Source organism: Coenobita brevimanus, chromosome 23, assembly GCF_032717465.1.
Source record: "Coenobita brevimanus isolate Jiangsu-jjx chromosome 23, ASM3271746v2, whole genome shotgun sequence".
Classification (NCBI taxonomy): Eukaryota; Metazoa; Arthropoda; class Malacostraca; order Decapoda; family Coenobitidae; genus Coenobita; species Coenobita brevimanus.
Window position 1 is genome coordinate 25,897,346 of NC_136976.1, and position 13,713 is coordinate 25,911,058.

General features: G+C 42.9%; 1 pseudogene; it reads right to left on the reverse strand.

Annotated features, from left to right (window-relative positions):
- The window catches only part of LOC145392666 (nephrin-like), a 241,766-nt pseudogene that overhangs the window by 74,730 nt on the left and 153,323 nt on the right, over positions 1-13,713 (reverse strand).

Sequence of the window (13,713 nt, forward strand, 5' to 3'; positions counted from 1 at the left end):
AAAGAGCAGTGAGAGAACAATGAATTACCTAAAGAGCAGTGTGGGAACAATGAATTACCTAAAGACCAGTGTGGGAACAATAAATTACCTAAAGAGCTGTTTGAAAATAAATATTAGCTATAGGTCAGTGTGAGAGAAAATTATTACCAGAGGAACAATAAGAACAAAGATTTACTCTAGGAGAAAAATGAGTTAAAGAGCAGTGTGAGGACAAAGAGATACTCGAAGAGTGACGTAGAATCAGAGATACCTGAGCGAGGTATTGTTAGGAAAATATTACCTGAATGGAGGTACATGAGAACAAGGCATCATGGCGTTGCAAAAAAAGAAAGAGTTAACTTAATGGGTAGCACGAGAATACTGTGTTGTATACTCGTCAGTTTAGGAGACTTTCTAGGACCTCTTCATTCCAAGGAATTTCATTACATGCTACGTTAATATTCTCTTTCTGTGTCACTGATTCAAAATAAAACAGTATTAAAAAGATATAAATACGGTAACATACAAGAGCACAGCAGGATGTGATAAACTGCGAAGGAAGAGATGCTAGAGATCCTCCAAAGATGAAGAAGAGACGATGGAAGGAGTTAACTTAATGGAAAAGTGTTAGTACTCAACACTTACCTGAACAGAGAGGTGTGAGAAACAATAGTTACCTTGTAGGAAGGCTGTGAAAGCTGAGATAGTTTAGTGGAGTAGAGTGAGAGCTAAGAGTTCTCGATGAGAAGGGGTGTGACAGCAAGGAGTTACTTGACCGGATTGTTGTTAGTTACCTGAGTGGAGTGTTGTGAGAGCCAAGAGGGAGTATGAGGACCACAAATTCCCCAAGTGGAGGTGCGGTAGAGAAAAGACTTTCTTGAGTGGAAGAGTTTTAGAGCAAAGAGTTATCTGAGTGCAGCAGCGTTAGTGAAAAGAGTTACTTGGGATTAGTAAGAGAGACTAAGAAGAGAATGGATGAGGAATTTGGAAGGAATTTTAGTGTAAAGTGGAGGGAATGTAAGAAAATGTTCTGGAAGCGGATAATGAGAGTTAGACAGGGTGATGAAGAAGTTTATTGGGGAGTGAAAGATAAAAATAGTGGATTGATAGTGCAGAAGGGAGAAAAAGTGAGTTGTTGGAGAAAACATTTCAAGGAACTGTTAAACATAGAGAATGAAAGTAATGCGAATATACGTGGCTGGGCAATGGCTGGGAGAAGGAGAGAGGTTAGAAGGAAGGAAGAGATCAGTAAGATGGAGGTGGTGGAAGCAATGAAGAAAGTCAAAATGGGGAAAGCCACATGAATTGATGGAGTGTATGGTGAAATGATGAAACACAGGGGAGAGATAGTAGTACTGTAGAATGGATATGGAAGATGAGCAGATTGGCCTGGGAGGAAGGTTGAGCCCCGGAGGATTTAAGTCAGCTATAATTTTTCCCCCGTACAAAGGAAAAAGAGAAAATGATGTCTGTGGTAATCACTGGGGCATTAGTCTTCTTAGTGTAATAGGAATATATATATATATATATATATATATATATATATATATATATATATATATATATATATATATATATATATATATATATATATATATATATTATGTGTCCGACTCTGGGCATAGGCTTCACAGGCTGCTCTCAAAGCCCAGTAGTCCTCCTACATACCATACACCTCTCTACATGTCACCACTTCGGCGCTAACAGCCACCGTCCATATTGAATACATGCTAGGGCTGTCTCATACAGGACTGGTGTATTGGTATTAGCGGGGGTATTTTCACGACGTGTCGGCGGGTCTTGTGGTAGATAAGTAAAGTCTGATTTCATGAAATTCAGATCCTTAAACTGTTCCCTGCCCCAGCGGGGATTTGAACCTGGGTCCGGCAGGATTGTAGGCAACCTCTCTACCGACTGAGCCACCGCCTCAGAGTTAGGGAAATAACAGAGAAAATTAATTAGTTGGAGAAAAACAGGGAGGTTTTAGGAAGGGAAGAGGTTGTGTAGAGAAAATATTCATCCTTAGGTTTTTAGTGGAAAAGTTTCTAGAGACAGGAAAGAAGTTGTATGAGGCCTTCATGGACTTGAAGAAAGCAAAAGACAGAGTGGAGAGACATGATATATGGAAAATATTAAGAATATATGAAGTAAATGGGATGCTGTTGAATGCCGTGAGGAATACGTATGAGGGTGCTAAGGCGGCAGTGTGTGTGTGTGTGTGTGTGTGTGTGTGTGTGTGTGTGTGTGTGTGTGTGTGTGTGTGTGTGTGTGTGTGTTTAATAAGAGAACAGAGGAAGGAAAAACAAGTGAATAAAAAAAATAATCCATACACCAGATTACTGGTGTCCTTTGTGAAATGAGTGATTTTTTTTCTATCTGAATGTTAGATTGAAACAGGGATGTATCATGTATCCATGGCTGTTCAGTCTGTATCTGGATGGAGTCATGAAAGAGACAAGGTAGGAGGGAGGATGTTGGAGCAGCCCTAATGAGAGAGGGCAACGTTTGGAAATTTCCTGTGCTATTGTTTGCAGATGATACTGTACTGTTAAATGAGACGAAGGGGAACTGCAAGTCCTGGTGACTGAGTTTGGGAGACTGTGTAAGAAACGGAATCGAAAGGCGTATGAAAGGAGGAGTAAAGTTATGGTCTTCGAGAGAAATGAAGTCACTAAATGTACAGTAAGGTTGGTTGATGCGGAAATGGAAAATGGGAGTGCATTTAAGTACTTTGGTAGTGTGATGAGTAGGTATGGAAGTATGGAGGATGAAGTACTTGAAAGGGTACAACAGGGAAGAATGGTTGCTGGTTCTTTGGTTCTTTTGAAGCAATGGTATGAAATAGGGAAATGGGCATGGACGTAAAACATAGGCAATGCTAAGGTGTTGCAAGCCTCCACCTGGTCAAGCACATATCTCACCCCCCCCCTCTCTGCACACCTAACTAAGCGCATAATCGCCCTCACCCCCCCCCCCACTGTTTTTCATATAATGGTGGGCGTAAGGAGAGCGCCTCGAGGACGTTATCTGGGTCCCTCAGATTCCTTGCGCAGATCACATTGAAATCTGTTTTTTTTTTTTTACCTTTTCGTTATTTTCAAAAATATACAATGCTAGAGGCATAACATTCTACCTATCAAAAGGCACCATTTCACTATAAGACGCAAAAGTATGTGAAATTTCATGACACTATACTGAATACTTTCTAAGTTCTGGCCCGGAAACGAAATCTCTATGTCTCGACAGTCGTCCTGCAGCCCAGCTCTACGGACGGACTCTACTGATTTCAGTGATAACAACACCCTTCTCTGACTTTGTCAGATGGAGGATAAAAAACATTTGCATGATACTGTTGTGATACCAACTCTAACATAAGGAAACGAAGCTTGGACCTTGTTGGACGGACACTGGTGAAGAGTGAGAGCAGCGGAAATGATTTATTTGAGAGGAGCATGTAGAGTTACATGGAGAAACAGACGACGAAGCGAAGGAGCGTTGTGGTGTGGATGAGGACAAGGATGTGATAAACAGTGTTAAGAGAAATACTGTACATAGAGATTGTTTTACCATATGGAGAGGATGGAGCGCGAGAGACTAACGAGAAGAGTGTACTCGTATGTGAGTGAGGTGGAGGGGGGGAGAGGGAAGGGGAGGCCGAGGATGATATGGGGGGACTGAGTGGAAAGGTATATGAGAGAGGGGTGTGTGTGCTGAGGGAGAGAGCAGTGAAATGGCGGGGGACAGGGCAATTTGTCTGTGGGCACACCTTGTGGGATTATGGCGTCTGGCAATAGACAGATAGATAGTTATCTGAGTGGAGGAGCGTTAGAGAAGAGTTACTTGAGTGGAGCAGTGTAAGAGAAAGAATTACGTAGGCGGAGTAATGTCAGAGCAAAGAATTATTTGACGAGAGGGATGTGAGAGCTTAGAGTTACCTGAAGAGTGGTGTGTGCATGCCTTCCCTCAGCCACATAAACATCTGCACAGAATCTTTGGCCTGCTTTACAGTGAGGGCGCACGGCAACAGGGCACAGGGTTGTGTCTCCGGCCAGTGCTCACACTTTCCTCGCCGGCACTGTGAAGGAAGACAAAGTAGTTATTAGACAAATAATATACCGTGCATCTGGGCTAAAATTCACTATCAACTACCTTGAGTGACTCGATACTAAGATGCAGAGAGAACACGAGATATGTGAGGGCTCCAGATTCTTTCTTTCTTGTCGTCCCTGCAAAAATGAGAATGGTTCACGGTTTTGCATAAAGAACTAGAGATATGCCTCTACTCTCTCCATGTCTCCTTGGCAACCAATCCATCGTTACGACAAGGCGTTGACCGTAAGTTCACTTACGATTTCAGGCTTGGTTAGGTTAGTGACGGTTCATGAGAGAAATTAATAGCCTACACATGTGCAGAGTTACTGTGGGACAACAAGGAATTAGAGATCGTCCGACTGCATTTGGTGGAAATTTTCATCCTTTTGCAGCTGATACCTGGTACGTCAGTGGTGGGAAGTTAGTGAAGCAGATGGGAGGTGTGTTGGGAGATAATTCATTGACATCTGAGAAGTGGTGAAGATGGGAGTTGAACTGGGAGAGTAATTTGCTAATATCTTAACCCATCACGTCCCGAGGTTTTCCGCACCTATGACATCCCCCAGTCCCGAGCCTTTTTGGAAAAAATTTTTTTTTGCTAAAATTTCCGCTTAGGTCGAGAAACGAAGGAAAATCACAAAGAAAGTGGTTCCTGCGGTCTATAAGTGGTCCGTACAGGTGCGGTTCCCCCCGGCAGGTATCGTGTTCTGTAATGGGCTGGATATGCATTTACGTTTTCTATGGTAAGGAATAATGGGAGAAACAACACACAACACCTCTATATTTATTGAATTTGAACTAATAAACAATAACAGTAACAATATAATGGATTTCAGACACATATATATGAAAAATAAGCATTGTACCATCGCGCGAGCATAGCGAGTTTGGTCCGAGTTGTAACATGCTATATGCTAAGTGTCTGGTATGAGTCAACCTATCATTTTTTCTACTTGTATACTTCTGTTTCAATGACGTTTTACCAGTTACAACTGTTTGTAAGTGTTTTCAGATGTTTTCATTCATTATGATGACATGCAGCATAAGTATAGCGCACATCAGCTTAGTAAGCGCACTTGCTGTGACTCGTATTTCAACATACCCAATTGTTTTATCACTTTCCAATTATTTTCCCCTTTACATAGAACCTTTCCTCCACCACTGTAAAGGTTTTCAATTATTTTCATTCATTACGAGGGCATTTAGCGATATGCTAGCGCATATTCACGTAGCAACCACGATCTCAAACACTCGTGTTTCATCATCTACTTTATTTATTCACTCCACTTATAATTTCCCACTTACATTACACACGTTTACACCCCTATAATGCACTGTACATACATACTGCCATTATTTATTCAAGTGAGCGTGAGAATATCGCATGAAAATACCCTCGCAAAGGAATGTTTCGACAAACATAATACTCACACACTTATATACTAATTCACTCACACACTTATATACTAATTCTTCACTTTATCACTTGCTGACTTTTATTTTCACTAATACGTGCCTTATTCATTCAAATGAGCGTCAGGAAATCGCATCTCTTTACACACGCTATGAATATTTGACTTAGAATATATATCAGCACTTACAATAATTTGAACTTATATTATACCCGTAAGAATTTCCAGTAATAATAATTATATAATTACGGGCCGTATTTATTGCACTGAGCGACAGAATATCGCATCATAAAACCCTCGCTATGTAAGTTTCAACTTAGGGCAGATTTATATACTTACATACAATGTTTTCACTTATGTTCTACCCATATGCACTTTATACTAATATTTGGAGATCAACATGACTGATAATTTCACTGAGCGTCTGTCTCTCACATTTACCTCATAATTTCTGCGTCCTTTCGCATTCACACCATACTAAAATTGCATCAACGTGTGATATTCACTAAAACATGGGTGAATACAGAGACCCACGTCACACTGCACGCACTCATAGCGGGTGTCCTTCCTCTGTGTCGTGAGTCTCACCTGGGAATTACTGCACACGTGACACCTGCGTTGGGGCCTAGGTCTGTTTGGCTGGGGAGGGATAGGAGTGGGGAAATCGCGGCCGGATATTCTCTGGGGAGTTTGGGCAATAGGGGCAGTGCGGGTGCGATGTTGGGGCCTTTCAACAGCATACTTTGCAAAGATTTCTCTTGTGAGCTCCCTCACAAACCCTTCAAATGTTTCCTGAACTCCTGTTGTCATGGCTTGAAGGTGTTGGCAATTCAGAGCAGTGATATCTAGCAAGTGAAAGAACAGTTTTTTATACCACTTCATCGTGGTCCTGGCACACTCTACCGTCGATATCATGAAGTCTGACTGGTCCACGAGGCGCATGTTTATATTGTAATCCATAACACACTCAGGTTTCCAAACACGACGCCTGTTCTCTCTACGTTAATCTACGGAATCAGTACGGTGCATCAAGGGGCGGTGAACCGTGGACAAGAGGCTTACTTCTCTGTTGTGGTTCCACATTGTTGCAAGGATGTTGTTGGCTTTGAAGAAGACAACCTCATTCCTTGCAAGTTTCCGCCCTACCTTGGCCATGTGATGCCGGTTCACCTCTACAGTTCCACAGACTCCCGTTTCATGCGTGTGAAGATAACGAGCGAGAAGAGGGCTAGTGTACCAATTGTCGAGATAGAGAACGTGACCACGATGAAGGTAGTCTTCTATCATCGTCTTTACCACTGCTCCCGACAGTCCAATACTTCGATCTTCTATTTTGTCTGTCTGTGCACTGGTGTACAAGACTATGTCTTGCACATATCCAGTCCTACAGTCGCACATAACAAAGATCTTGAACCCAAAACGGTGCCTTTTGCTGGGTATATACTGTCTGAATGAAATATTGCCTCTCCACAACAAGAGACTCTCGTCTATGACGAGGTCTCTATAGGGATAGAATGAGGAACAAAAGGTTTGCCTGAGGTGATCAAAGACCAACCTAATTCGCCTCATTTTATCAGTGTTGTTTGCATTTGCAGGGTCATGAGCATCATAGAAATGGAGGCGACTTAGAATTTGTTGAAACCGATTACGGCTCATCACTTGACCAAATATTGGGGTAAACATAACAGGGTCCCTAGTCCAGTAAGCAGGAATTCTATTCTTTCTTATAATACCCATCAAAAGGACCAGGGCAAAGAATAAGAACATTTCTGGAAGGGAGACAGGGTAATCATAGATGATAGAATGCCTACTCCTTGTTCCCAATCTTTCACTCTTTAGGCACTGGGCGCTTGCAAACAGGTTGGTTTGGTATACAATCTGATCAACAAATGCCTCACTGAAAAACAGGTGGAAAAAATCCAACCTGGTGGAATTACGGTGAATTCCTGGAGCAATGCAGCCAGATCGCCCCTGCTCAGTGAAGGGGTGAATGAGGGGAGAAAAATCACTCCCATCCTCGCAGTCCCACGACACAAATCCCTCATCCCCATCATCCTCATCATCGCCTTCGTCTGGGCGGGGAGGAGATCCTGGTTGGGGAGGTGGGGGAGAAGGAGTATGGAGGGCTTCCTCACTGTCACTCCTCTTCCCTCTGCCTTTACCCTTTCCCTTTCCCTTACCCTTATGGCCTTGAGGAACATTAGGGGGCTTGGGGATGAAATAGGGGAATATTGGGGAGCAGAAGACGTGCTGGGGAGTGGTTCCTCCCCACCTTCCCCCTCCATGACAACACCACGTGCTTTCTCACGCACCCTAGCTCGACCACGTGTTAGGGGATATTGGGGAGCATAAGACGTGCTTTGGAGTGGTTCCTCCCCACCTTCCTCCTCCCTCACAACCCCACGTGATAAGGAACGCACCCGCACTGGCCCACGTGATCCACTACGCCGCCTCACACTACGTAGGGAGAGCAATGACTCACTCACGTCACTCTCACTTTCCCTAATCCTCCCTGGACTTTCCCTTTCACTCCCCACTCCCTCCACTTGACTTCCTAACTCCCCAAACAGAATGCTAGGCCCATACCTGCTCATACGACGTGGTGTGCGCTCTGGGCCACAATGTGTTATCACCTCATGTCCGTACCACGTGGCAGCACGTCCCACGGCTCCGTCATCGTCCTCATCCTCGTCCTCGTCCTCGAATTCTGGTTCCAAATCACGCTGGGGATAGGGATAGGATATTGCACGTGCCTTCTTTGCCTGCTGCCCCTCTCTAGCAGCACGGTAAGTCACGTACTGCCGCTTCCTGGGAGATGGAACTTCCTCGTCACTGCTGGTGGTTTCTTCCTCCTCTGGCTGCACATAATCCTTGTCCATATCCTCGTCATCCAGTGGGGAATCACTGTCGCCGGTAAAGGTGTCCAGGGCGACTTGAATTTCGCTGTCTGAGAGACCTCTCTTAGCCATGTCTGAGCAGGACCGTGGCTACCAGGTGAGTGGACGAGTGGTGGGCTAGTGCGGGTCGCGCGGGGTCACCGAGTGTCCCCGCCTGGTGACAGGTAGGGGAAGGTCATGCGAGGGTACTTACCGCAAATCAAGCGCGAATTTTGAAAATTGTCGAAATTATGCACATTGCAATTGCACGACGTACCGGTACGTCGCCGGGACTGGCAAATGCAAATCGTTGCAACGTACCCATACGTCGACGGGACGGGGCTGGTTAATGGCAGTGAAGCTGGGAAATGGTTTGTACAAGAAAAGAGATATTTTATTGTTGATTCTCAGTATTTGAATTTGGCTTGATCATTTGAACTTGATTTAACATAATCCATGATCCGTAATGTACTGAAATTAGATGTTGGAACGGAAATTATTCAAAAAGTACTCTCTCTCTCTCTCTCTCTCTCTCTCTCTCTCTCTCTCTCTCTCTCTCTCTCTCTCTCTCTCTCTCTCTCTCTCTCTCTCTCTCTCTCTCTCTCTCTCTCTCTCTCTCTCTCTCTCTCTCTCTCTCTCTCTCTCTCTCTCTGTCTCGTCATCATCCTCGACAGCACTCCCTCTTATATCAACTCTTATATCATCGTCCTCTACACCACTCACTATCACATCGTATATGTCACTCCCTCTCATACCATTGTCCTCAACATCACTCCCTCTCATATCATCGTCCTCTACACCACTCCCTCTCATACCATCGTCCTCTGCACCACTCCCCCTCAGATCATCATCCTCTACACCACTCCCTCATATATCATCGTCCTCTACACCACTCCTTCTCATATCATCGTCCTCTACACCACTCCCTCTCACATCATCGTCCTCTACACCACTCCCTCATATATCATCGTCCTCAACACCACTCCCTCCCATATCATCGTCCTCTACACCACTCCCATATCATCGTCCTCTACACCACTCCCTCTCATATCATCGTTCTCCACACCATTCCCTCCCATATCATCGTCCTCTACACCACTCCCTCTCATATCATGGTCCTCTACTTGTACACCACTTCCTCTGATCTCATCCCCTTTCTGTCATCCATTTCGCTTCTTATTGCTCCCCAACAACAGTTCTTCTCATTTTTTGGTCATTTTGGTCTCCTGTTGCATGTTCCACTCCTTATTTCATCCTAACATACCACAACTCCTCCAAAATATCAGGTTTCTCCCACTGTTTTATCTCCCAATTCATGTACTGCATAACTCGAGGCAACTGTACACAGTTATGACTTTTTCACCTTTGGTATTTCCGGCCTCGAGATAGTTTGCAATAGTAGCAGTTCTTTCACTTAAGCTCCTCCATCTCATGTTTACATCTTTTTTTTAAGTAATGCGGGACTGTCATCCTTCTACATGATTACTTACATACCATATGGCTCTAGTCTAACATCATCGTACACACACACACACACACACACACACACACACACACACACACACACACACACACACACACCATCGTTACTTTACTGAATACTCTTCACGGTCATTGGAACACTAAGGTCGTCGGCCCCACTGCTTCCCCTGCAAATCTCTCGGCCAATTAGGTCATAATGTACGACGCACCTCGAGATGGCTTTTGTGCTGGCGGAGTGAGAGGGCTGAGAGGAGTGAGGCTGGAATGAGGAAGGACGAGGGGAAGAAATGGCAAGGCGGAAAGTAGGTGCCGGTATGTGGAGAGAGAGAGAGAGAGAGAGAGAGAGAGAGAGAGAGAATTTGAGTGAATCTGAGTAAGACAACTAAGGAAAAGGGAGTGGAAGATATGAAAAGGAAAAAAGTTTATGGCAAAAAATATGGTAATGTGGTAAGAGATTTCTAAGATGGCTGAAATGGTGAGAGAAAACAGAAAGGAAATAAAAGAGGAGGATAAACTATGTAAAGGGAAAACAAATACTCTCAGTATTAATCTTCAGAGAACCCCTTCTCTTTCTGTGTGGGACAGAAAAAGTCTCCACTAACCCTTGATTTAATACAGTGATGACATATGTACCTTATGCTTTCTAACGCTAACGATTTTGCTTAGTTGACTCCCGTAGTGGATGGGTGGAGACGAATTTGTAAAAGTGAGTGAGTGATGGGGTATGAAACAATATCAGGACGTGTATTAACCTTTTCACTCAGATGACATTGCTTTCGTTTCTGCTTTACTGCAATTAAGACCATATTATTCTTAGGATGCACTTTTTTCAAGTTATAGGGATTAGATAAAACCTTCTTGATCTCATATCTACCGTACCAGGGGACTCTCTTAAAATGCATAAAATCTTTTCGTATCATCAGTAATAAATTACAATATGACACTGCCGATGGCGAAAGGTAATAAAATGGAAAAGATGATGAATACACGTTAGATGTGTATATTTGTGCATAGTTCTGTGTAACGTAAATTCTGGTATTTACTAAGTACTGCTTAACCCTTACTGCCCGAGGACGTCATGAAATTTATTTCCAACTGACATCAGGTAATGTTATTCACTTAGGAGACTCCCTCGCCGTGAAAGGCAGAGTGAAGACCATAATTATCTAACCCCACAAGTTCTAGTTGTGTCCCATGAGCTGAACGTTAGTTATATTAAGACTAAAGTAAAATGTATGTCCATGTGATGAAACAAGCGTCGAAAAAGCTATCATAATGCAATAAACATAAAGCTCGACTGTTGCAATTATATTTATGTGTCTAATCATTGACTTATATAATAGCTATATTTTGCATATCGAAAAAAAAAAAAATAAATAAAACTACCAATGACTTCAACCCGTGAATTATGAAGCACCGGTTAATAAAATGGAAAATGAAGAAAGTGCATGAATGAGTAGTTTTATTAAATAATTATAATATTATTTAGTCTGTATGTACGGTATAAAAGAGCCACGCTGTTTGTCTGTCCTTCAATCACGCCCAAACCAACGGCCAGAGACCTCCAGACCCATATGTATTCTGAATCAGGGTGACCCAAGGATGGTTTTAGGGGAGTCAAAACTCTGATCTGGATCATTTGAGGTCATCGGTAGTGTTCGCCATTTTGGTCCGGGCAACGCCGGGTACCCCTGCAGCCCAATTTTTGGCGTGGAGACTCACTTGAACTCCAGTTCGGACACAGGCTATGTGAGGTTGACCTCCGAGGTGTCATGTGAGGCCACCAGTCAGAGGTCATTTGAGGTCACCGGTAATAGTCTAAACGCTCGAACGACTGGACCCAGCAGCCCAATTTTTGGCATGGAGACTCACATGACCTCCAATTCGGACATAGGTAATGTGAGGTTGACCCCCTAAGTCACATGAGGTCACCGGTATTAGTAAACAAGTACGAACAAATACCGTGTGTTAGTCTGCGAAAGATGAAATTTAAAGTTCCTGGACCTTGTCACGGGGTTTTTAATTTAAATGCAATATTAAAGGATAATTCTCAATAATACTGAAGAGCAGGGACAATGAATTGTCTTGCTAAATCAAGCAATGATTACTTTATGTCGGCTCGCTTCGCCGATTCTCTCAGAACGAGAATTTATAAACTTTCTCAACAGTACACAGCAGAGAGCAATTACTCACAATTGCTGTTTATTAGTACTGTTAGCCTCTGGAGAAAGTTACTTCACCCCTGACAATAAATAACTAATACTATTAATAATATCAGGTTCTTGCTGATGCGTTAACTCCTAGAAGGCACAACGGATTTTAAGCTTAATACAAGACTAGCCCAAGTACCAGTTATGAATGGCAAACCGTTTATGAAAGCTAGGAGCTAGTAGAGAAATAAGCTTAGTATGGAGAAATGAAACACGAGTTTACATTACATTAGGCTCAAAGAAAAAGAACTGTTAAATTTATTGATTACAAAGGAATAAATTTAACGTTACATTTCAATGTGAATTCAAAATAAAGAGATCGCACTCACTCACTCAAAAGCTAAATTCTTACGCCTAGGAAAACAACATGTGGCGCAGCCGGCTGGCATGTGAGAGAACAGCACACTTAACTAAACTCTTAAGTCTAGGAAAACGAAAAGAAAATACTGGTCAATGCAGCGTATCACCAAGGAAGGGTGGGAGCCTGGAGAACTGTAGTCTAGTGAGTCTAGGTGCTAGATGACCTCTCTCACTCTCACTACTGGAGCACAGAACCACACTCCGTCGAGACAGACAAAAGACTGATTCAAATATGATGCGTGTGGTAGGATGCACAGGCCAGCCGGAAGAAGGCGTGGCCAACGGTTGAGGCAAGCAGGGGCGAACAATATAGAAACAATAATATCGCTCAGTAGTGCACTTAATGACGTCCATTAGAACGGTCACTTTTGAAACAGTGACGAATGTTTTGAAAAAAGTCTACCATCGAAATGGAGAGAGAAACGGTTAACTGAACGATACACAATGAGTTTTCCGCTAATAGCTGGTGGTTTATCACAAAAAGAAAATGTCGCAAATTTGATTCGTGACATTACGCCCCTTCAAAATGAAATTTTTTCCTTATGGGAAAAAATTTGTGGATATATATATATATATATATATATATATATATATATATATATATATATATATATATATATATATATATATATGTACACATCCTAACTCAGTCACACAAGATTCACACTGTGGTGTGTGTGCTATCCTGCTACAGGAGAAAATCACTATCGCCAATGAGCGTAAAAACCTCGTATTTACGTTAATAGAGGCAAGCTTGAGGGAAAAAGCTCCGTGACGACGGTGAAAATCCTGTACTCAGGTCAAACTGAGCGAAAAGTTCGCTACATTTACATTAACAACTAATTGTTATGTAGCTTAATGTATGTAATACACGGTGTAGGTGTGACAGTTGTGGTGTAACTGTACCTATAAGTAAAATCACATAATACAAATTTATAGTAAATATTAATATGGTAATGACGAAGGCAGAGGAGAGGAGTGGGCAGCGTGCGGCAGACAATCAGCTGGCCCGCACAGGAAAACTGGTACACACATCGCTGTACCTGCAAAATCAATTAAGGTGGAGCATCAAAAGTGTCAATGAGACAAAAATTCTTATTACATTACAATTACTCTCTCTGCCTAGCAATCAGTACATGCTACGAAAGGTACGCTCTAGCTGAAAAATATGAGTGACATCCTAAGCTTCGTACATTCGAGGTTGCCATTAATTTATTAGGTACACTCTACCAAAGTTCTGCCTGGACCACCCTCTCGCCCGGCATGGTGAATGTGGCACAGCGCAGTGTGTGGAAGGGAGGA